Below are 22,221 nucleotides of genomic sequence, written 5' to 3'. Positions count from 1 at the left end.
GCCCCTCAAAGGCTCTTGTGCCAGATGCATTTTTCTCCTGGAACACTGGTATACTGAAGCCTGTATGCATTTCATTTCATTTTATGCTTTTCTCAAGCTTTCACATTGTACATGTGAATTACTGTGGGCTAAGCAGTCAAATATTTGTTCAATTTGTGTGACTCTGAAGAAAGTTAATGTAATTAGTGCATTTTCGAAATCAAGATCTTCTACTTGTCATTATTATTATTATTATTATTATTATTATTATTATTATCAATGTTATTATTATTATTTTCATTACAACAATATGATATGTGATTCAAAAACAATTTAGTATTTCTAAATTTAATTCCATAATTTATCTTTATGTGTTAAAACTGGGTTAAGTTGAAGTGACACACTTTTAAGATGACAAAATTAAAATGTATGGCTAATTTGGTTTTCAGTGGGCCCAACACCTTCTCTGATCTAGTCTGAAAAAAATGGCAAAAATGGTGAGATGGTCATGTAACAATGAGGTGAAAGGATAAAAAAAGAATCACGAAAAAAAATAGAAGAGGAGTAGGTAAATGTACATATGCAGGTCATTAATTCAGAGAAAGTAAGTGGCCATGTGTGACCCTTTAAATGCCACAGCGAAGACACCACCTTTGTGCTTTGGGCTACTGCCTCATGAAGAGGAAGTTACTGGTTTGAATCCTCAGGAAAACCAGGGCTTTCTTGCCTGCGTTGGTTCTCCCTAATTCTCTTCCAAAACCCAAAAGCATTCAGTTGGTTAAATGAGGATATAGAGAGGGGATGGTTGTATGCCTCGTTGCAGGATGTGGCCCTGTGATTGACAGGTGGCCGGTCCAGGTTAAATCCTTCCCTTCATCCTATGTGATACGGAATTGGCCCAAAGACCAATATAATACAGAAAAAAGTATGTTGGGTCTTCGGTCCATATAATGATCTGTGAAAGATATCAGATGATAAAAGAACTGACAAAACAGGACAAATCTGTTTTAAAGCACACAGATAATAAATAAGCTTATAAAACTTTTAAAACATCATACTACCGGGGATTGTGGATTGCGATAAACTTTTTACATCGAGCAGCCATGCAACTCCTTATTCAACATATGGCTCAGTTTTTGTTTGTTTTCTGAAAATCTCAGTGACTTGGCTAGTTATTTTAAGAAGGCAACAATATACAGAAGAGGTCTGAGAAGGTTATGTGGAATGTCCTTTAAATTTACATTACTTGCCTGTATCGACAAATTATTGTGATGATCGTAATGATGATAATTACAATAATAATGATGATATTAATAATAATCTGAGTGAGTTTTATCATCAATAACACTATTATAATAGATTTTATATATAACAGTTTTTACTATTAGAATTATTGATATAATAATGATGATAATAATAGGCTGACAGGTGAGGTTAGACAGGACTCTCCATGGACCATGATGATTGCAGGTGACATTGTGATCTGCAGTGAGAGCAGAGAACAGGTTGAGGAAAATCTCGAGACGTGGAGGTATGCTCTCGAAAGGAGGGGAATGGCTCCACAGTTCATAGTTCTCCAGCAATACAGCCATTAACTTAGCAGGAAAATGTTCAAAGTAACCACAGTCCATCAACATAGAACATTAAATAAAACAGTTCAAAAGATGAAATAAAGGTCACAAATACTTAATATCTGTTCCTTCCTTCACATGATTCTACACGATATTTGTCATAATCACTCAATTCCAACAACAGGAATAAAAGCCATGGAGGTCAAAAATCTCACCAAGTTGAAACTTCTTGGCACAAGTTGTAAATAAATTTGGAATTCTTTAAAGCTGGTGTTTGGTGCTGAGGTATGTTGAAAAGGACAAGACTGTGGCACTTACTACAAATATAATAGGGTTTGGACCAGAACTAGATTTGGGGGAAGAGCAGTTAAAATGGTTAAGAGATAGACACCAAAGACCAATAATTGGTTTAAGTGCTGACTTGTTTATCAAAACAATTTAAGGAGTCAGACATAGTAGTAATTACAAATCGTATCATATATCTAACAAAGAAGTCCAAGGTGGAGGTGGTACTCCATCACGAATCTCTTCTTGTTTGAAGTGGTGATGGACAGGTTGACAGATGAATTTAGACAGGAATCTCCACGGACCATAATGTTTGAAGATGACATTGTGATCTGTAGTGAGAGCAGAAAACAGGTTAAGGAAAATCTCGAGAGGTGTAGGTTTGCGCTGGAACCAGTGATGCTGCATGGCCTAGAAACACTTCAAAAAAAGAGGCAGAGTTAGAGGTTGCAGATATGAAAATGCTAATGTTCTCTTTGGGAGTGACCAGGATGGATAGGATTAGGACTGAGTCCATCAGAGGGATGGCTCATGTTAGATGTTTTGGAGAGAAGGTCAGAGAAGCTAGACTGAGATGGTTTGGTCACGTACAGAGGTGGGATAGTGAATATGTTGGTGGACGGATGCTGGAATTGAAGCTGGTCTCAAGGAAGACCAAAGAGAAGATTTATGGAAGTAGTGAGAGAGGATATGAAGGTAGTTGGTGAAGGAGAGGAGGATGCAGACAATGGGGTTAGATGGAGAAGGTTGATTCATTGTGGCGACCCCTGAAGGGAAAAACTACAAGGAAAAGGAGATTACTATTATTATTAGTAGTAGATGGGTTGTAGTAGTAGTAGTAGTAGTATTTTTTTTATTGTTGTAGCTCCGATAAGTATTGTCAGTATTTGTTGACTCGCTGTGCAGAGAATGAAAAGAATTTAACACCACTGAGTCAGATGTAATTTTTTTTTATTCTTTTTGGAAAGTTTAAAGGTTTCGGGTAAACTTCATAAGTAAACTGGCTGGTGTGTAAATGTTCACAATGACAGAAACACACAAGTCACCTCAGGCTCTATGAGGTCCTTCACATTTTAAGGTGAAGAGGATTTAGCTGGAGACATATTACTGCTGAGAGGCCCATTACAGCTAAACACCACACGGCTATGTGTGTGTATTCATGTGTGGGTGTGTGAGAGTGTGCTTGAGTGTGTGTTGGTGTGTGTGTGCGTGTGTGTGTGTGTGTGTGTGTGTGTGTGTGTGTGTGTGTGTATGTGTGTGTGTGTGTGTGTGTGTGTGTGTGTGTGTGTGTGTGTGTGTGTGTGTGTGTGTGTGTAACATATGGTTTCTGATGACAACCATTTAAAGGTGTCAGACTGGAGCCATGGCAAATTATCAAAGGCAACAACACACACACACACACACACACACACACACACACACACACACACACACATACACAAACACACACACACACACACACACACACACACCTACAAAGACACACAATCCATTGCCCTCTCTGTCTCTGTAGTCTAAACAAGCCTGTTATCTTGCCCCTTATTAGATAATGGATGACAACAGGTCACATGACCTGCCCTAACGAGGTGGTTGCTAAGAGCGACATCTTAATGGCATCTTGAAATCCTGCTGCCCACAGAAACTACCATGTTGGAATCAAATACTTAAAACCACATTATTTCTCTTCCATAAACACTGCTCATGTTATTCCTTCAGATGTTTAAAGCAGTAAAACCCTTAGCAGGGAAATTTCAGGGTTCATTTTTTATATTTCTTAGACTACTGTAAAAACTCTTTCTTTAAAGATGTGACTTTTAACCAAGGGAAGCCATACAGTTAGTATTCTTAATTCATTTTTTAAATATAAATAAATAGAAATTTAAACATTTCCGATTTCCTTCACAAGTGATTGTACCGCACAATCTTAGACACAGACGTACAACTTCAGTGCCATGGCTGGCGCCAGTGATTACGCTGTTAAGCCAAATCAGTTTCCTGTGTTTGGTTTGATGGATGCCATCATCCTCATGGATCTAAAACAGGTAAATGTGCCCCCTTCCCTACCTTCCCCCATCCACCCACCCATCAACCTTTACCCCTTTAATTCCCCTCCATCAGAACACACACATGCACACACTTAACAAATTGTGTTTGGTCTTCTGGCCTCCTAATATGATACAACATGATGTTGTTGGTGGTGGTGGTATTTTTGCTAAACAGTATGCACAATAGCATGTAAGGAAATGTCTTCTTTATGTATCAGATGTGTGGGGAAAAAACAATTACTAAAAATTCTCAAATATGCATCAAACCAGGGGTTTGTGGAATACATGTATCATAAGAATGTAGTCACAATGCTTTTGTGACATTTCTAGGATTTCTTCCAATGTATAGTGCAAATCGAGTGACACATTAAACTATTAACTTTATATCATTTAAATGTTTTTTTGGTTGTTGTTGTCATCACGGAGCAGTTTTTATCCTTTCATTTAACCTGCTATTAGAAGATTCTAAAATCAAAATAATAATAAATATCAAATAGCGCATCATTCTTTCTGATTTCATGAATATTGATTATTCCTCTGTGCTGGGTCAGCTGGCTTAAAGTGACACAAGAGATACCCAGCAAACCTCAAAACAGACACTGACAGAACAAGATCTTGTTAAAAGAGTCTTGGTTTTAAAAATATCTTTAAATCACTGTCAGAAAATGATATGCAAGATTATTCTTGGTGGATTTTTCATTTTTTACAAGAGGAAAAATACCCCTGTGACCAAAATATTGGTTTCTTCCTGTGTAAATTGCCAGGAAATTGCCATGTTGGATCTGCTGGTAATCGTTCATATCCAAAATCCCATGCCAAAACCCATGCAACAATCAAAGCAAACATCATTTTAAAATCCTTAATTTTAACTTCCTATGAAATCCATGTTTGTTACAAAACCCAGTTATAAACGGCCTCGTTCGTTGCAAAATCCAACTCAGAGGAGGATGCGTCAATTCATTTCTTTTTGTGGTCCTATGGAACTGTTGTAAAATAATGATGCCATCCTTTGGAGTACAGGTGGAGTCAAATCTGAATATTTTTCTTTCAAGCCTTTTTACTCATTTATTTTTCCTTCTCACGTCAGTGGATGACTTTGCATGTTCTGGCACACGCTGGAAGGATTGTGTGTATAGGATGTTGCTCTGTTGCAGTTGTGTGGTAAGTCATGTCAGATGGTCAGTTGCATCATATGAGTAGGAATGTCTTACTATAGGTGAGCTGAGAATTTGATGCAGACTGGTGTTTTAAATGTTGAGAGTGTGTGTGTGTGTGTGTGTGTGTGTGTGTGTGTGTGTGTGTGTGTGCTGTGTGTGCACGCGCACGCACGCACGCGTGCACATATGTGTGTGAAAGAGACAGCTGGATTCTGTCAGGACTGACAAGAGACATTCCTGTTAGTGCAGCATAACCTTCCTACTGCTTTGCTGATAACACTGGCACCTCTTTTTGTCAGACACACACATACACACATAAGCGCATATACATGCACATACATATACACACCCTCTTACATATCTCTTGCTCTATACCACTGCTACTCAAACCATGGGAACCGGACTTTGTGTCCAACTGTGTGTTCAATATTCCACTAGGCACACTCTCTGACCACACACACAAACACACAAGCACACCCACACGTGTTTCAGTGACCTCATTGTGGACAGAGTTTGTTGAGATAGCGTTTCTTATCCATTGTGCACACACACAAAAGCACTTGTGCACGTACACAGCTTGGTGCACATACACATACACCCACCTACACAACCATACAAACACATACACGCCAGGAAATTTGCTGGTGCATTAATATCACTGTTGCTATGATATAGTGATAAAAAGATAATAACAATATCATGTTTCAAATTCTTGGTTGCCCTGTTAGTGTTACTGTTAAAGCAGCCAATTCACTGTCAGAGCATCCATGTTTGTGATGTGATGTGACATCACCACTGACTTGATTTTCTTGTGGTGCATCATGTGTTTTGTGTTGAAATGGGCAGGGATTTTGATTTGATTTTGATGCAAATATCAAAGGGTGGTGTAGTGCAGGAGGTAGTGGTAGATTGTCCTTGGAACCAAACATTCCTGGTTCGATTCCCAGCTCCTCCAAGTGTGTCAATGTGCTCACACAAGACACTGCTCCACTGCCACTGATAGGCAGCAGCCAACTGGTCACAGTTCTTCTATGGTTGCTTAAATGCAGGGAAAGAATTTCCCCCTGAGGTATTAATAATAAAATGAACAAGTGCATTCACCAACAGTACACTCACAAATGTAAATAATTCATCTTGTCCACATCATCTAATCCCATCTAATTAAATGGGTGTTTTCTGATTATTGTTATATTTCGTCTTGCTTAGTAAATATCTTGCTTTTAGGTAGTTTATTTCTGACCTTTTATATAATTTGCACAGATTATTCTCCTATATCTTGCTATTTGGGACGGGGGAATTTCTCAAATTATTGAGTGATGTCGTGCTGACTATCTGGACATTAGACACTAGAATTATTTCGGAAATTTTATAAAAATAATGATTAGACTAAATTTGTATGTATACCATTTGACAGTCAAACAAAAGGATTATAACAAGTCTTGTTGTGAGCTCAGCGACCTTCTGTGTTTAATTCTTGCCTGAACCAATATGATCAGATTTAGTAATGTGCAATGAACCACAAAAAGCTTAGTTGATTGTCATTTAATTTTCATTAAACATTCCTCTGTAGGCATTTAAAGAATTTAACTGTCAACTTGGGCAAAGCTATTGTTTTTTCAATAAAGTTTTAGTGTTTGCTAGGGAAATCCAGGCTTTGTTATTTGGCAGCACACTCAAAGTCACGTGTTCATGGTGCCATGAAACATACTCATGAGGCACAAACAAGCCACAGATTTGTGAGAGAAGGATAGCCATATCCATCATTATTTTACCAATATCTGCATCCCTCAAATCCATCACAGCTTTCACCCACTTCTGATGGCAGATGCGGCACAAAATAAGGGATTCATTTAAAAGAGTCCCTAACCAGGTACTGGCCAGGCAATACATATGAATAAGTATTGTGACAACAAAATGGGGGTAGAAGATCAACAATTTGGTATTGTAACTGTGAGGTACTGGATGTGGGCTACAAAAAGTAAATCTAGCCATTATTTGGGGCATTGTCATGTTGAGACAGAATTATATCACATCTACCAAAAGGCTCATTTCAGAAGCCAATCTACCCCTGGATCCTGGTATCTGCCCCTGGAATTTTTATGTCAGATTATCGTTTTTCCGTACAAACATGAAAAATATAAGGTAAGGAATTCTTCATATCTAAGCATAACACAACTTTATTGCTAACAGTAGGGCAGAAAAACACGGGAGAAAAGAGATACCCCTCTGGCATTGTTGACTGCGACAGATTCCCTTCACCCTGGCACCAGGCTGGCAAAGAATAATATCTATCATTAGTGCGTGTGCCAAAAGATAAAGCCACAAATGATATCCTTATAGGGCTGTACCTAATCTTCCAGAAGCCAGAGTTATGTTACATAAATGTGAATGGTTATCTAGGCTTGCTGGTGGAGTGTGTCATACAGCTTAAATGGAGCTTTGGATGTCTGGATTTCAAAGCAATGACTGTGTTTACTAGGCTTCAGGGTATATGCAGCTTGGGATGCCAGCTGCGCTGTCTCTCTAATGGAAGGAAACTGGCATTGAGACAAATACACACTTTAACACTTTTAGCTGCCACCAGGTGCAGTATGTGTTTACACAGTCACACTGTGGGGACCCACCATTCTTTTGAGGGCAGTAAGTCCCAATGAGGTACATTACTGAGCACTGTAGACTAGCTTTAATTTTAAGTATTCATGCAAGTAGTGGTTGCGGTGCAGGTACGTCTGCTGAAAACAAAGCAACTCAATGAAATGTCTTTGAAATTTTGGAAATGGAAACTTGTGTCGTTTTGTGTGTGTGTGTGTGTTTGTGTGTGTGTGTGTGTATGTGTGTGTGTGTGTGTGTGCACGTGTGTGTGTGTGTGTGTGTGTGTGTGTGTGTGTGTGTGTGTGTGTGTGTGTGTGTGTGTGTGTGTGGATAAGAGAAATAGAGGAGAGATATAGAGATATAAACTTGCTCTTCACCCCACTTTCTTACCTTGGCACTGATGCCTGGCACAAACCTCCCAACATAAAATATATTGACCTTCACACATTGACACACAACACACACTGAGACAGACACAAACACTCATTCAACACTCCATATTAAGGCCTTCAGTTAATGTGTAAATATTATAGTTGGCTTTTATTTTATCCAGCCCTTATTTAGATCACTGACATTCATGATTCATACAATATTAATAACAAAAATTAAAAATCTACCCTTATTTTATGGAAACTATTTGCTAGTTCGCAAGAGAAATTAAGTTAATTTATTGTTTTTAAGAATATAAAAAGTAATGGGTCCTTGTAGCAAAAAAAGAAATTACCGTAAAATTAAGTGGGAAAATGCATATTTACATATTTAAATAATAAGAGCTCCTGGATCTTCCGGCCCTATGTACGTGAATAATAATTCCATTACAATTCAAACAAAATTATAATTGCATCCCTGTTTTACAATAATCTTGTGGTAGAATTCTAGCAAATGATCCTTGTCAACAAGATTTTATTTCAATCAAAATAAACGCGTGATTCGTCGCCTGTGTTGCAAGCATCCTCCCAGCAACAAGAGCAAAGATTTGATGTTGGTTTTCTGTCACCATCAGAAACTCAGCACCCTAGCCAATAGACTGGGACAACATCAGCGTTTTCTGACCATGCAATTTCGCCTTTTAGCTTCGGAGTGAGAAAAAAATAACCAGGGTAGTGTGTACAGTATGCTTTGAAATCAGTCCTTACTTGTATTTCTTGGATTTCCAGGTTTAGCTTTCCTCTGTCTTTAAAAACGTCAGTATCAAGGTTTTTCTTTTTAGAATTCTGTCTGTCCCTTTAGGTGTCATATTTAATGGTCATATATGAATTAACATTGGGCGAATGTTATATGAACTGAAAGCTTTTTGGGCTGCTAGGTTCAAAGATATGGTGCACATCAACACGAGATAACATGCTTATCTGGAGAATGTAGGCCTGAGTAAATAAGAGACAAATAAGAGAGAGACACAGGGCGCAGCAGTGACCAGATGCCTCCATGACGATGTCCAGACTAGTATCTGGACCATTGTTAATTCACTTACCATGCACCAATGGGCCAAAGTGTGTGTGTGTGCATTTTGGTGTCTGTATATTTGTGTTTGTTGCGTCCCGGCCAGCCCTGGCCCTGGCCCCCATGTCTCTGGCCCAAGAGAGAAAAGGTTAACCGAATTTGGTCAAGATGTAATTGATGCATCCCGTCTCTCTGCATGTGTTTGTGTGTAGAAGTTTGCAAAGAACAGCTTAGGGCCAGAGATGGACCTTGACAGATGTTTCACAGTGTTTTTTGTCTTTCTCTGGCAGTTTCATCAAAGCAGGGCAGGGGCTGACCAGACACTAAGCAAACACCCACAAACAGATCTGTATTTATCACCGATACTCATTTCTTTAGTTTACAACCAAGAGCATCCACATGACTTCAAATACATGACTTTGAAAAATCAACATTTTCATAAGATGGAGTCCGTGTTTGTTTCAAAGGCAACTACAGACCAAATGTTAAGAATTGGGTGACAACTGTGTGGAATATGAGTTAATGGAATTTAAAAAAAGAACGTAAAGAAAAACAGTCAGAAATCAAAACAACAGTAATCGCTGTTTGTTCAGTTACAATGGAGTGCTATGTGAATTTGACGGAGATTCATATTTCCATTAGAGCCAAGAAAAGCAATGTCAAGGAGAGCAATTCAAACTTTGTAAATTTAAAAAAAAATGAAAACCTCATGTGAAGGTTAAATACACAAATAGATGTTCACGCTACTGGATTCAATGAACACTTTGGAGGCTCTCATATACTTATGCCTTTCAAGCCACAATGAAAATGGGGGCACTTTGATAAACATTCCTTGTGTAAAATGATCAATGCTCAATGGTGATGCCCACTGTTTCCATCTTTAGGTTCTGCCAGTGGGCACAGTAAGTTCTGCCTCACATCAAGAAGGTCCCCGGTTCTATTCAACTTTTTATTTTTCTGTCTGTGTACACTATAGTTATGCAAAATGCTATATCAACCATGACCTATCTGGTGGGTCAAACAGTATGTGAACCTCATGGCCACGTGTGCCAACTTGTGATATCTTTTCAGCAACTTTCCAGTTGAATAAGTTCAGTAAGACGTGATTTTATATGTTATTCTGGCTCATTATTTCCCCATACTGTACTATGAAATAATGATATGAAACTTTGAAAAAACATTGGCTCATTACACGTGATAACATAATGATGCAAGTTTAACAAACCTGGCTGCTGAACTCTGAATAACAAGTTGTGCACTTTCAAAAGACATGTTTTCTGAACTGGGATCAGCTGATTGGACATCTATTTTTTTCCATATTTGATTTCAAACAAGCCTGTATAATCCCAAAAGAAGGTGTCTCCTGTATAAATTAAATACACCATCATTAGTGAGGAGTTTTATTTCCTCTCATATAGATATAGAACATACAGTGTGTCAAAGTTCTTCAGGAAGCTTTGAAACATGTTTAGCTGTGATGTTTTTGGCTTCAGGGGTGAGATGACGCTAGTTTCCGCTGACACCACTTCCGTTGTGTCCTCGCCCCCAACAGGAATTATAGTTATAGAACACTTAGTGCTCTGTCTTACTCCTGGCGAACAACCCTGAGACACAAGTGTCATTCCCATTTTCCATCTTACACAGCTGTCATTTTCTATGTACAGCTAGTGCTTCTGTTTGTGTGTGTGTGTGTGTGTGTGTGTGTGTGTGTGCGTGTGTGTGTGTGTGTGTGTGCGTGTGTGTGTGTGTGTGTGTGCGTGTGCGTGTGCGTGTGTATGTGTGTGTGTGTGCGTCTGAGTGACACTGATGGCCATGTTTGTGAAATGGAGGTGTGCTAAGGCAAATTCCTAGTATACAGCCAGTTTGTAAACGGCTCTTTTGGACTAACAAACATATTTTACCAAAGTCTATAATGCACAAACACACACACCCCATAGTTATAATATAAAACACATTCCATTCAAGGTAAGTTTTATCTCAATGACTTTGCAACATATTTATCATAGTATGTATCAGGACACCAAGGGTGAGGACCATGTTATGAAGTCATTAATCAGGACAGAGTTTATAGATTAGTTTGTTTCTTGTAGAAAATCTGAGTTCATGATATTTTGGCATTAGACTGATTGTTTTTGTATTCCATGCGATCTTCTTCTTCTTTGTCTTCTTTCGGCTTTTCCCGTCAGGGGTCGCCACAGCGAGTCAACTTTCTCCATCTAACCCTATGCTCTGCATCTTCCTCTCTCACACCAACTACCTTCATATCCTCTCTCACTACGTCCATAAATCTTCTCTTTGGTCTTCCTCGAGACCTCTTGCCTGGCAGCTCCAATTCCAGCATCCGTCTACCAATATATTCACTATCTCTTCTCTGTACATGACTGAACCATCTCAGTCTGGCTTCTCTGACCTTCTCTCCAAAACATCGAACATGTGCCGTCCCTCTGATAGACTCATTCCTGATCCTATCCATCCTGGTCACTCCCAAAGAGAACCTCAACATCTTCATCTCTGCAACCTCTAGTTCTGCCTGCTGTCTTTTGTTCATTGTAACAGTTTCTAGCCGGCACATATCCCGGGTGACAAAGCTCCGGGTCTACAATGCCTCAGTCATCTCTGTCCTTCTCTATGGCTCCGAAACCTGGCCGCTGAACAACACGCTGGCAGCCAGGCTTGATGGATTTGACTCCAGGGCCCTGAGGACATTAGAAGGCATCAGCTGGACCCAGCATGTCACCAAAAAGACCTTAAGGGATCGAACCCAGCAGCCCCCAGCATCTCGCCTCGCAGCAATGCGGCGAGTTCGTTGGTATGGCCACATCATCCGCCTGCCGGCCGAACATCCCACAAGCTCCATCTTGGCCTTTAATCCCAGCTAGCCAGATGGAGAAGACCCAGAGGTGCCCCCCACACCCGCTGGCTTGATGTTGTGGCCCAAGACCTCAGGGCCTGCGGTGTGAGCATGGCGCAGGCACGGCAACTTGCCAACGACAGACCCCAATGGAGAAACCTGGTAGCCACGGTTGGCTCTACGCATCTCGTGCAAGAGGACTAACTAACTAACTAACTAACAGTTTCTAGTCCATACATCATCGCTGGTCTCACCACTGTCTTGTACACCTTTCCTTTCCGAGAAAGTCTTCTGTCACATAGTACCCCTGACACTTTTCTCCACCCATTCCAACCTGCTTGGACCCGTCTCTTCACCTCTTTTCCGCACTCTCCGTTGCTCTGGACTGTTGACCCCAAGTACCTGACATCCTCCAGCTTCTTGATCTCCATTCCCTGTAGCCTCACCATTCCACCCAAGTTCCTCTCATTCACACATATATTCTGTCTTGCTGCGACTAACTTTCATTCCTCTCCTTTCCAGAGCATACCTCCACCTCTCTAGATTTTCCTCTACCTGTTGTCTGCTCTCACTACAGATCACAATGTCATCCGCAAACATCATGGTCCATGGGGATTCCTGTCTAACCTCATCTGTCAGCCCATCCATCACCATTGCGAACAAGAAGGGGCTCAGAGCTGATCCCTGATGGAGTCCCACCTCCACCTTGAACTTCTCAGTTACCCCTACAGCACACCGTACCAGTGTCTCACAGCTAGCATACATGTCCTGCACCAGTTTAACATACTTCTCTGCCACTCCAGACTTCCTCATACAATACCAGAGCTCCTCTCTTGGCACCCTGTCATATGCTTTTTCTAGGTCTACAAAAATGCAATGCAACTCCCTCTGGCCTTCTCTGTACTTTTCTATTAGCATTCTCAGCGCAAATACTGCATCTGTAGTACTCTTCCTAGGCATGAAGCCATACTGCTGTTCACAAATGCTGACTTCTGCTCTCAGTCTAGTTTCCACTACTCTTTCCCATAACTTCATTGTATGGCTCATCAACTTTATCCCTCTATAGTTGCCACAATTCTGCACATCCCCTTTGTTCTTAAAAATAGGCACCATCACACTTTGTCTCCATTCTTCAGGCATCTTCTCACTCTCTGAGATCCTGTTGAATAATCTAGTCAGAAAATCTACCGCTGCTTCCTAGACACTTCCACACCTCCACAGGTATATCATCAGGACCAACTGCTTTTCCACTCTTCATCCTCTTCAATGCCTTCCTCACTTCACTTTTACTAATTTTTGCTACTTTGTGGTCTACAATAATCACCTCTTCTACCCTTGCCTTGCTTTCATTTTCCACATTCATCAGCTCTTCAAAGTATTCTTTCCATCTTCCCATCACTCTTCTAGCATCTGTCAATACATTTCCCTCTCTGTCCTTAATCACCCCGACCTGTTGTACATCCTTTCCATCTTTATCTCTCTGTTTCGCCAACCTGTATAGATCATTCTCACCCTCCTTACTATCCAACCGAGCATACAAGTCATCATACGCCCTTTGTTTTGCCTTCGCTACCTCTATCTTTACCATTCGCCGCATCTCCCTGAACTCCATTCTCTTCTCTTCAGTCCTCTCAGTATCCCACTTCTTTTTTGTTAACCGCTTTCTCTGTATATACTCCTGCACTTCCTCATTCCACCACCAAGTCTCCTTATCTACTTTCCCTCCAGATGACACACCAAGTACTCTTCTACCTGCCTCCCTGATAACACTAGCTGTAGTTGTCCAATCATCTGGAAGCTCTCCCTGACCACCCAGAGCCTTTCTCAACTCCTCCCTGAAAACCATACAACACTCCTCCCTTTTCAGCTTCCACCACTTTGTCCTCTGCTCTGTCTTTGTCCTCTTCATCTTCCTTGTCACCAGTCATCCTACAAACCACCATCCTATGCTGTCTGGCTACACTCTCACCTACAACTACTTTGCAGTCACTGATCTCTTTCAGGTTACCTCGTCTATACAAAATGTAGTCTACCTGCGTGCTCCTACCTCCGCTCTTATAAGTTACCCTATGTTCCTGTTTTTTCTGAAAAAAGGTGTTCACTACAGCCATTTCCATCCTTTTTGCAAAATCTACCACCATCTGTCCCTCTGCATTCCTATCCTGGATACCAAATCTGCCCATCACTTCTTCATCCCCTCTATTGCCTTCACCAACATGTCCATTGAAGTCTGCACCAATGACCACTCTCTCATTTCTGGGAATATTCTGCATCACTTCATCTTACTTATTCCAGAACTTCTCCTTCTCTTCAGATTCACATCCCAAGTGCGGGGCATAGCCAATAACATCATTGAGCATCACACCTTCAATTTCCAGTTTCAGACTCATAAGTCTATCTGACATTCTTTTCACCTCTAGGACGTTCCTAACAAACTCCTCCTTCAAGATAACTCCTACTCCACTTCTCTTCTTGTCAGTACCATAATAGTATAACTTAAAGCCTGCTCCTAAGCTTCTAGCCTTACTACCTTTCCACCTGGTCTCCTGGACACACAGTATATCCACCTTCCTTCTCTGCATCATGTCGACCAACTCTCTACCTTTTCCTGTCATAGTCCCAATATTCAAAGTCCCTACTCTCAGTCCCAGACTCTTTCCTTTCCTCCTCTCTCTCTGCTTCCGAACACGCACTCCTCCTCTTCTTCTTCTTCTTGTTCTTCGACCCACAGTAGCCCAATTTCCATTAGTACCCTGTAGGTCATCAGTACCAATGGCGGTCGTTGTTAACCCGGTCCGCGACCGATCCGGTATGGTATAGTTTTGATTGACTTGCATATTTGGTTTTGGCAAAAGTTTTACGCCGGATGCCCTTCCTGACGCAACCCTCTGCATTTATCCGGGCTTGGGACTGGCACAGGGAGACACTGCTCCGTGCCTCCCTACGGCAGGCTTGGAGAGACACGGGCCAGTGCTGCCCTGAGGCTGCATTTTTGTATTCCGTACGATAACACGTGTAATACTATCTGGTTATACCTTTGCAAAGTCGGAAGATAAAATGCAGATTTCTTTTTTTTCAGCTTATTTTCTTTCTTATCAATCAAATACTACCAATATGGAAGGTTAGTCATTGTTTTTATTCTTTATCAAGTGGGAGAGGGAGATCTAGCTCAGAGTATTTTGCGATTTTACATTCTCACTTAAAAGTATTTGGTTTTCGTTCTTCAGGAAGGAAAAGCACTGCTTAGTAACTGTTTGGGGACACTTATTTTCTTCATGGTAAAAGTATTCATGAGTTACTATTGTGACTGGACACCTCTGTTGCTGGTGTACTTGCCTTTTAAAGGATGCGAATTAAGCTTTTCTTTGGTTCATCACTATTTTACTCAAACAAATGAACGAACTGAAGGCTGAAAAACTTGGAATGAACCCTCTGAGCCAGACCCTGGTCTGGGGAAAGATTTATTGTGGTCTGAAAATATTAGAAGTATTTCTAATATAATCTTTATGTTAGTTGAAATACAAAAATCCACTTCTGATGTTATTAAAATGGCACCAAGAGGCTTATGTTGTAGATGCCATGAAAAAAAACAGCATTATTAACATGTTTTAGCTAATGCTATAGGGAAAAAAAAAAAATGTAAAAATGTGAACTAATCACTAAATTGTGTTGTACATTGTCCCCAGCTCATACTGATTTATGATAATAAAAATAAAATTATTAAAAAAAATTATTGTCCATCCTATCACAGGGCCAGATACAAAGACAGACAACTTTCACTGATTCGGGGCAATTTTCCCAAAATTTTACCTGCTGCATGTTTTTGGACTGTGGAAGGAAACCCATGCGGACAAGGGGAGAACTTGCTGGAATCAAACCAGGGTCCTTTAGCCGAAGCGCTAACCACTGCGCCACTGTGTTATTGCTACCATAACAAAGACAATGCTTTTGTATCAGATGTTCGATTGGGTGACCAATTCCAGTAAGTACCCTGCTGAGTGCATGTGCATGTTTGTGTCTGTTTACTCGCCAGGCTATTAAATCACATCGGTGGCTTTTGTCACATGTTCTTGCGTGTGTGTGTGTCATCTGTGTATGTCGGGCAACTTCAAACAGAAACATAATCCCTGCTACTTTCAAATCCCCCTCCCCTTCTTTAAGAGGTATTTAAATGTACGTATTTGCAGTAACTATGTGCCTAGCCCAGGCCTCTCCAGATTGTTTCGAGTCAACCCCCCCCCCCCCCCCGCACAAGATTCCTGTTTGATTAGATTAAGTTCCAGAAACCCACAATAAAAGATTGTGTCTTAGCCAGTCCAATAAGCAGTACTAATTGCATACCATCCCAACAGACCTATTACATTATGAGCAAAGAGGGAATCATTCATCCAACCAAAGCTTAATTAATGTCCTCATGTTTCAAAAGTGCCACAAGGTGGAGGTTTTCAAGACCTGTTATATCCTCACATGGAACCTCTATTATTGCCACTAAATTTTGCACTGATAATTACATGTTAAAAAAATGGACAATGAATTTAACCCCAAAATTGTCCATTATTGCTAATACTTATAATACATCAGATGATTTGTCTGCCTTTGTTCATTTTTAACTTCTATCAAATTTTCTGAATGTTTCTCCAGATTTTGCTTTTCTTTAAAAAAATCAAGCACGCAGATATCCAGGATTTTTGGAAAACTGCTACATGGCTACTTAAGGCAGTACAAAATTGTAAAATTTTTTTAAGAATGAGAAGAAGAATAAGAATAAGAACAACTTTATTTATCCCGAAGAAAATTGTTGTGCCAGAGTTTCAAGTAAAACATAACAATGATAAATACTAGTAGGACATTGTATAAACAGTATAAAATAGGGGGGGGAATAAGAAATACAAATAAAACTATAAAGTGTCAAAGTAACAAGTCAAGGTTATACAGTGTTTTAAGGTCTTAAGAACAAAGATTTTGAGATTCCCTGCAGCTGAAGGGAAAGGAATCAAAAAGTCTGATAGCCTTAGGTAGGAAAGAAAAGACCTGTGGCGTTCAGTGGAGCTCCTTGGTGGTATCAGTCTACGACTGAAAGAGCTCTGACAATTGATTCTTTAAGTCAATGCTTGTATGTGATGTCATCTTCATTTTAATTCAAATATTTGTATATAAATGTACATATTTTGGGGGTAATTAAAAGTGTGGACCATTGGGGGTAATGTAATACTCATTTTCTGAATTTCAAGGTGTATTTTTCCCTAGATTTCCCCATTTATGTCTCACAAAAAAACTGAATTCCAAAACCTTTTTTGATAATGACAGCAGGTCTTGGCATGGAGCTCCACCATAAATAATGGAAAAAAAAAACTTGCAGTAATTGACTTTGCAAAAGACAGTACATTATCTAACCCATTATGTTTTGCCAGTTATTTTATTAACTGTCTTGAAGGGTTTTAGTGCAGTCAAGGGTCAAAGGTCAGGTGACATATTGTCTTTTACAGCTTATGAATCCCTTGCAGGAAAAAGAAGACTGCTGCTTTGCCTAAATGTCTTTGTATAATGTCTTTGTATAATTCTGTATATGTTGCTACTGAATATCTGTGTATATATATATATATTTCCATATATCTTTGATATATGCAAATGATTTCCACCAAAATAATTATCTGCATTTGATGCTGATTCAATTAAAGGGACTTGGGCTGCTTTTCTTTTATATATTGTTGCTTTGTATTTATTAGTTATTATTGTTTTGTGTGATTACTATTTGTACTACCGTATTTGTTTTCCATAGAGGTCAAGAGTCACAAAACACCATATTTTTTTGCACATATAACCGTTGGTGGCCTTTTTGGGATTTTCATATAAAAACTTACCATCTAACTGAGTGCTCCTGTAAGTTGATTTCCTGCCTAATCAGCTCATCTTTCAACTCTCGGTTTTGGGTTAAAACGTCCGCCCCAGGGCACCACAGGAGCCATAATCTTTTAAACTGATAGTAACATTAGCAACGGTAGCACAACTTTGCTGGTGGTGAGTAAACGAATTATCAGAAACTTAAAGGCAGATGATCAGTGCTATAATAATCTTGTTTTAGAGCCATGAAAATGTCTGATATCATGAATAATGGCAGCATCATAAGATGAATAGATCCGATCAAATATCGAATTAGGCTCTTCCAAAGAAACATATAGATTATTAGTGTTTACAAATGTAAAGCTTTTCTTCTTTTATGATTTAATATTACTTTATGGGCTTGGAAGTAGTAATTAGGAAGTACCCAGTTGAGCTCAGTGTTCTAGTCTATGTCACATGCCAGTGGATTATAAGCAGTGCTATAGAGGTCTGCTAGTGGGGGCAAAAATAAACACTCTAATACCTGATTGAAGGTGTTTTAGGTTCGTTTAAGACCATTTTCCCCATACGAGGACAGTATCAAAAGACAAAAAATTTCTACATGTTCAAAGATGACTATTTGGTTTATATATGTACATATATATATATATATATATATATATATATATATATATATACATATATATATCTGTGTGTGTGTGTGTGTGTGTGTGTGTGTGTGTGTGTGTGTATGTCATTGTGATTCTAGACAGCTTGGAGAGATTAAACAGGAACCAGGGACCGCATCCCATGAGGCGGTTGCACATTATGGAAAACTTCGGAGGACATTTCCATTTACTGTATGTTTACTTTGACTTCTGACTTGATAAGACCATCTGTGAGGAAGCTTTTAGATAAAGCGGCCACCGGGTGTGATTCCCAGGAGAATGCGGAACCTTTATTGTACAACACACATTCTCAGAAGTCTTTTAGTTATTTTGAACATACTGTACCCGAGCTAGCTCCTTGGGTTTGTTGTACGTTTTTGGTGGTTTTGAAAGCTTTTCTTTGGACAAAAGTAAATCAAAAGTCATTTTTGCATCAGCTTAGCAGTTGAACTACAAATTTAAAGTCCTCAATTTTGAAATCGGCCCAGACTTCTGCATATTCAAAAAAATCATGAGAAAATTTTAAATAAACTGAGGTGAGAAATGACTTGAATAAATATTTCAAAATGATTCAGTCACCAAAACAAAGAGCAATATTGAACATTTAATCTATCAAATTCAACGTTTGTACAGGGAAAGACTAAATATAACACGTGCAATTTATGGTTAAAAATCTCAGCAAAGTTATTCAGAGTTTAATTTAAGATTATGAGAATAATACACCAGTATATGAAAAATAAAAATAAACAAATAAATAATAACCTAAATAAATGGAAACAGGTTATAAAGCATCCCTAAATTAAATGAAAGCAATGAGACCTTCTTTTTATTATCATTGGGGAAAGCAAAAAATTATATGGCTTGCATCAAGATTGCCTTTTAAGTTTTTATTTTTAATTTGCCAGTAGGTAAAACATTTTCCCTCATTTGTTAGTTCAATTAATATCTTTCAAAACTCAGGAATGGTTTCTGCTAAAAAAATGCAAGATCCAGTTTATACATTTTTGAATAGTTAACCAAAATTTAGCAAGAAATTGAATACACAACATTGAATGAGCTGAATATATTGTGGAAATAGGAGAGAAAGTGCCACAAAACAACAGAAACAATGAACTAAAATGAAAGTAAAATACAAACTTTTAAAAAATTGGAGGTCATTTTTCTAAGGAGTTTAATTTTCTGTGACATTATTTCAAGATGCTCCCTAATCTCTCTGTGGCTCTTCCAATCATGAAGGCGAAAAATTAACTGTTGAACCGATATTTTGCATGAAATGCAATGCAACTGTCACTAGGAGCAAAAGTAGGTTGTTTAAATAATAGTAATAGTTGGGTAAGTTGTGTCAATAGTTGTGTAAGTTGTGTCAATGGCTTTTGTTTTTTTTGTTTTTTGTTTTTTTCTTTTGGGTTTTGTTCATGTGTATAAATAGCAAATAGCAAATATTAATTTCATGCAGCAAACAGCATATCTGATAAGAAATATTACTGAACACCGCATATAACAACACTGACATATAGTAATATATAAAAATCATGTATGAATGTAAGGTTTCATTTCAAATACTATGTTGTGTTTTGAATGTTAGTTTGGCAGTGATATTATGCAAATGATAAAGCATGATAAAAAAAATAAAATAAAAAGAGACTTCCCATTCAGTGACCAACAAATGTTTGAAAAATGTAAAGTGAGAAAAAATAAGTAAAGGAATAGATGCTCCAAGGCTCCAAGGGTCTCTTAGGATGTGGAGTGTGTGAAAGTTACATCTGCTGTAAAAGGATCTTTAATTCAGTCCGTTTACTTATATTATAATTATTCTAAGCAACAGCAGCACCAGGCATACACATACTTCCACACACTCACACCCACACACCTAAATACAGTATATACATACCACGCACTGTATACTATATACTTGCTGTAGACCTACAAATGTGCAAATGTATGAATGGATAGATAGATAGATAGATAGATAGATAGATAGATAGATAGATAGATAGATAGATAGATAGATAGATAGATAGATAGATAGATAGATAGATAGATAGATAGATAGATAGATAGATAGATAGATAGATAGATAGATAGATAGATAGATAGATCATATTGTCAGCTTTATTTCTTGACATCTCTTGATCTGAAATAATTTACCAAACACCTCAATCCCCATCCCCCAGTTCTTGTTTCAGACTGCGCTAAATATTTCTCACTGCCCTTTGCTGCCATTCTTTCCTTGAGCAGTAAACAAACAAGAATTGCTGCATGTTTGATGTCAGGCTCTGGCTGAGTGTGTGCTGACTCAACAAATGCAAAGGTGTCTGATTTATCCCAAATGTCGTCCCCACTGCCATTTTTATTCCTTTATGACAGAGAATCCTCCTCTCTTGTCCTCCTTACATTCCTTCCTCACTTTCCCCCTCACCTCCATTTTCTGGCCTATCAGTGAAAAATGAAAATGATCTTTGTTCTCTTCATCTCTCCTACAAAGCATTTGAACAACATACATTTTCAAACAGTGGGATGTATCGCTCCGCAAAAATAATTGACAGTTGAAGAAATAGTTCAGGTAAGTTACATTTTTCATTTTTAATGCGTTCGTTTTTACATTCCAGTTACAATGTAATGGATGATCCATTCTAAAGCAGCAAATGAATAGATAAGTTAATCAGCTCTAGACTCACCTCCCTGTTTCATGATCTTTTTTTTATGATTGTAACAGGGATTCCCTGCCCACTTCTATAGCAATGTGTCAGTAATTCTCATCAAAATACTGAAAAGATTCACAGTTACGAAAACTTGTGAGGTCAGTGAAACTGCATAGATAGATAGATAAATAGAGTTTTGGGTTCATGAAATCCCCAAAATAAAGTTGCAGTAACAAGGGGGCTACCCTACCCTCTAACGGTGAGAGTGCACACTGCATGTCATGCAGCAACATATAAGATTTTCCAGGTAAATCCAACATACATATATATATATATATATATGTATATATATATATATGTATGTTGACAGAGATGAAGATGTTGAGGTTCTCTTTGGGAGTGACCAGGATGGATAGGATCAGGGATGAGTCTATCAGAGGAACAGCACATGTTAGATGTTTTGGAGAGAAGGTCAGAGAAGCCAGACTGAGATGGTTTGGTCATGTACAGAGGAGGGATTGTGAATATATTGGTAGACAGATGCTGGAATTGGAGCTGCCAGGCAGGAGGTCTCAAGGAAGACCAAAGAGAAGATTTATGGATGTAGTGAGAGAGGATATGAAGGCAGTTGGTGTGAGAGAGGAGGATACGGAGAATAGGGTTAGATGGAGAAAGTTGACTCGCTGTGGCGACCCCTGATGGGAAAAGCCGAAAGAAGAAGAAGAAGATATATGTGTGTTGAATTTACCTGGCCAATCTTATATATTGCTGCATGACATGCAGTGTGCACTCTCACCGTATGTATATATGTATGTATGTATGTATGTATGTATATATGAGAGAAAGAGCGAGAGAGAGAGAGAGAGAGAGAGAGAGAGAGAGAGAGAGAGAGAGAGAGAGAGAGAGAGAGAGAGAGAGAGAATTTAGGGCCAATTTAAAGTTTCCCTTGAATGTTCCACCAGTGAAACGTGGGTGATGAAATATATTTGTTTAATTGTTGAAAAAAGGCCACGATTTACATCTAATCCTGCAACATTGAAGTGGGATATGGCGACTGGATTGTGAAGAATATTATAAGAAAACACTAATACTGTAAACGTGTCCTTAAATGATGATGTCTTATTATTGCATTTAATCCAGTTTGGTACAGTTGAGAGTTTCAGCCAACTAG

General features: G+C 38.9%; 1 long non-coding RNA gene across 1 annotated transcript in view; it reads right to left on the bottom strand.

Moving 5' to 3' along the window:
* Positions 1 to 2,106: 2,106 nt before the first annotated feature.
* The window catches only part of LOC147214096 (uncharacterized), a 41,153-nt gene continuing 21,038 nt past the window's right edge, over positions 2,107 to 22,221 (bottom strand). The window contains exon 3 of the long non-coding RNA XR_015104447.1: positions 2,107 to 2,167. This is a non-coding gene — a long non-coding RNA (uncharacterized LOC147214096). The remainder of the gene's footprint in view (positions 2,168 to 22,221) is intronic.

The sequence above is a fragment of the Fistularia commersonii genome, chromosome 35 (assembly GCF_037954325.1).
Source record: "Fistularia commersonii isolate RoL2024-O1a breed Wild chromosome 35, RoL_Fcom_v1.0, whole genome shotgun sequence".
Classification (NCBI taxonomy): Eukaryota; Metazoa; Chordata; class Actinopteri; order Syngnathiformes; family Fistulariidae; genus Fistularia; species Fistularia commersonii.
The sequence above is the reverse complement of the archived record's forward strand: the minus strand, read 5'-3'. Positions and strand labels throughout refer to the sequence as shown.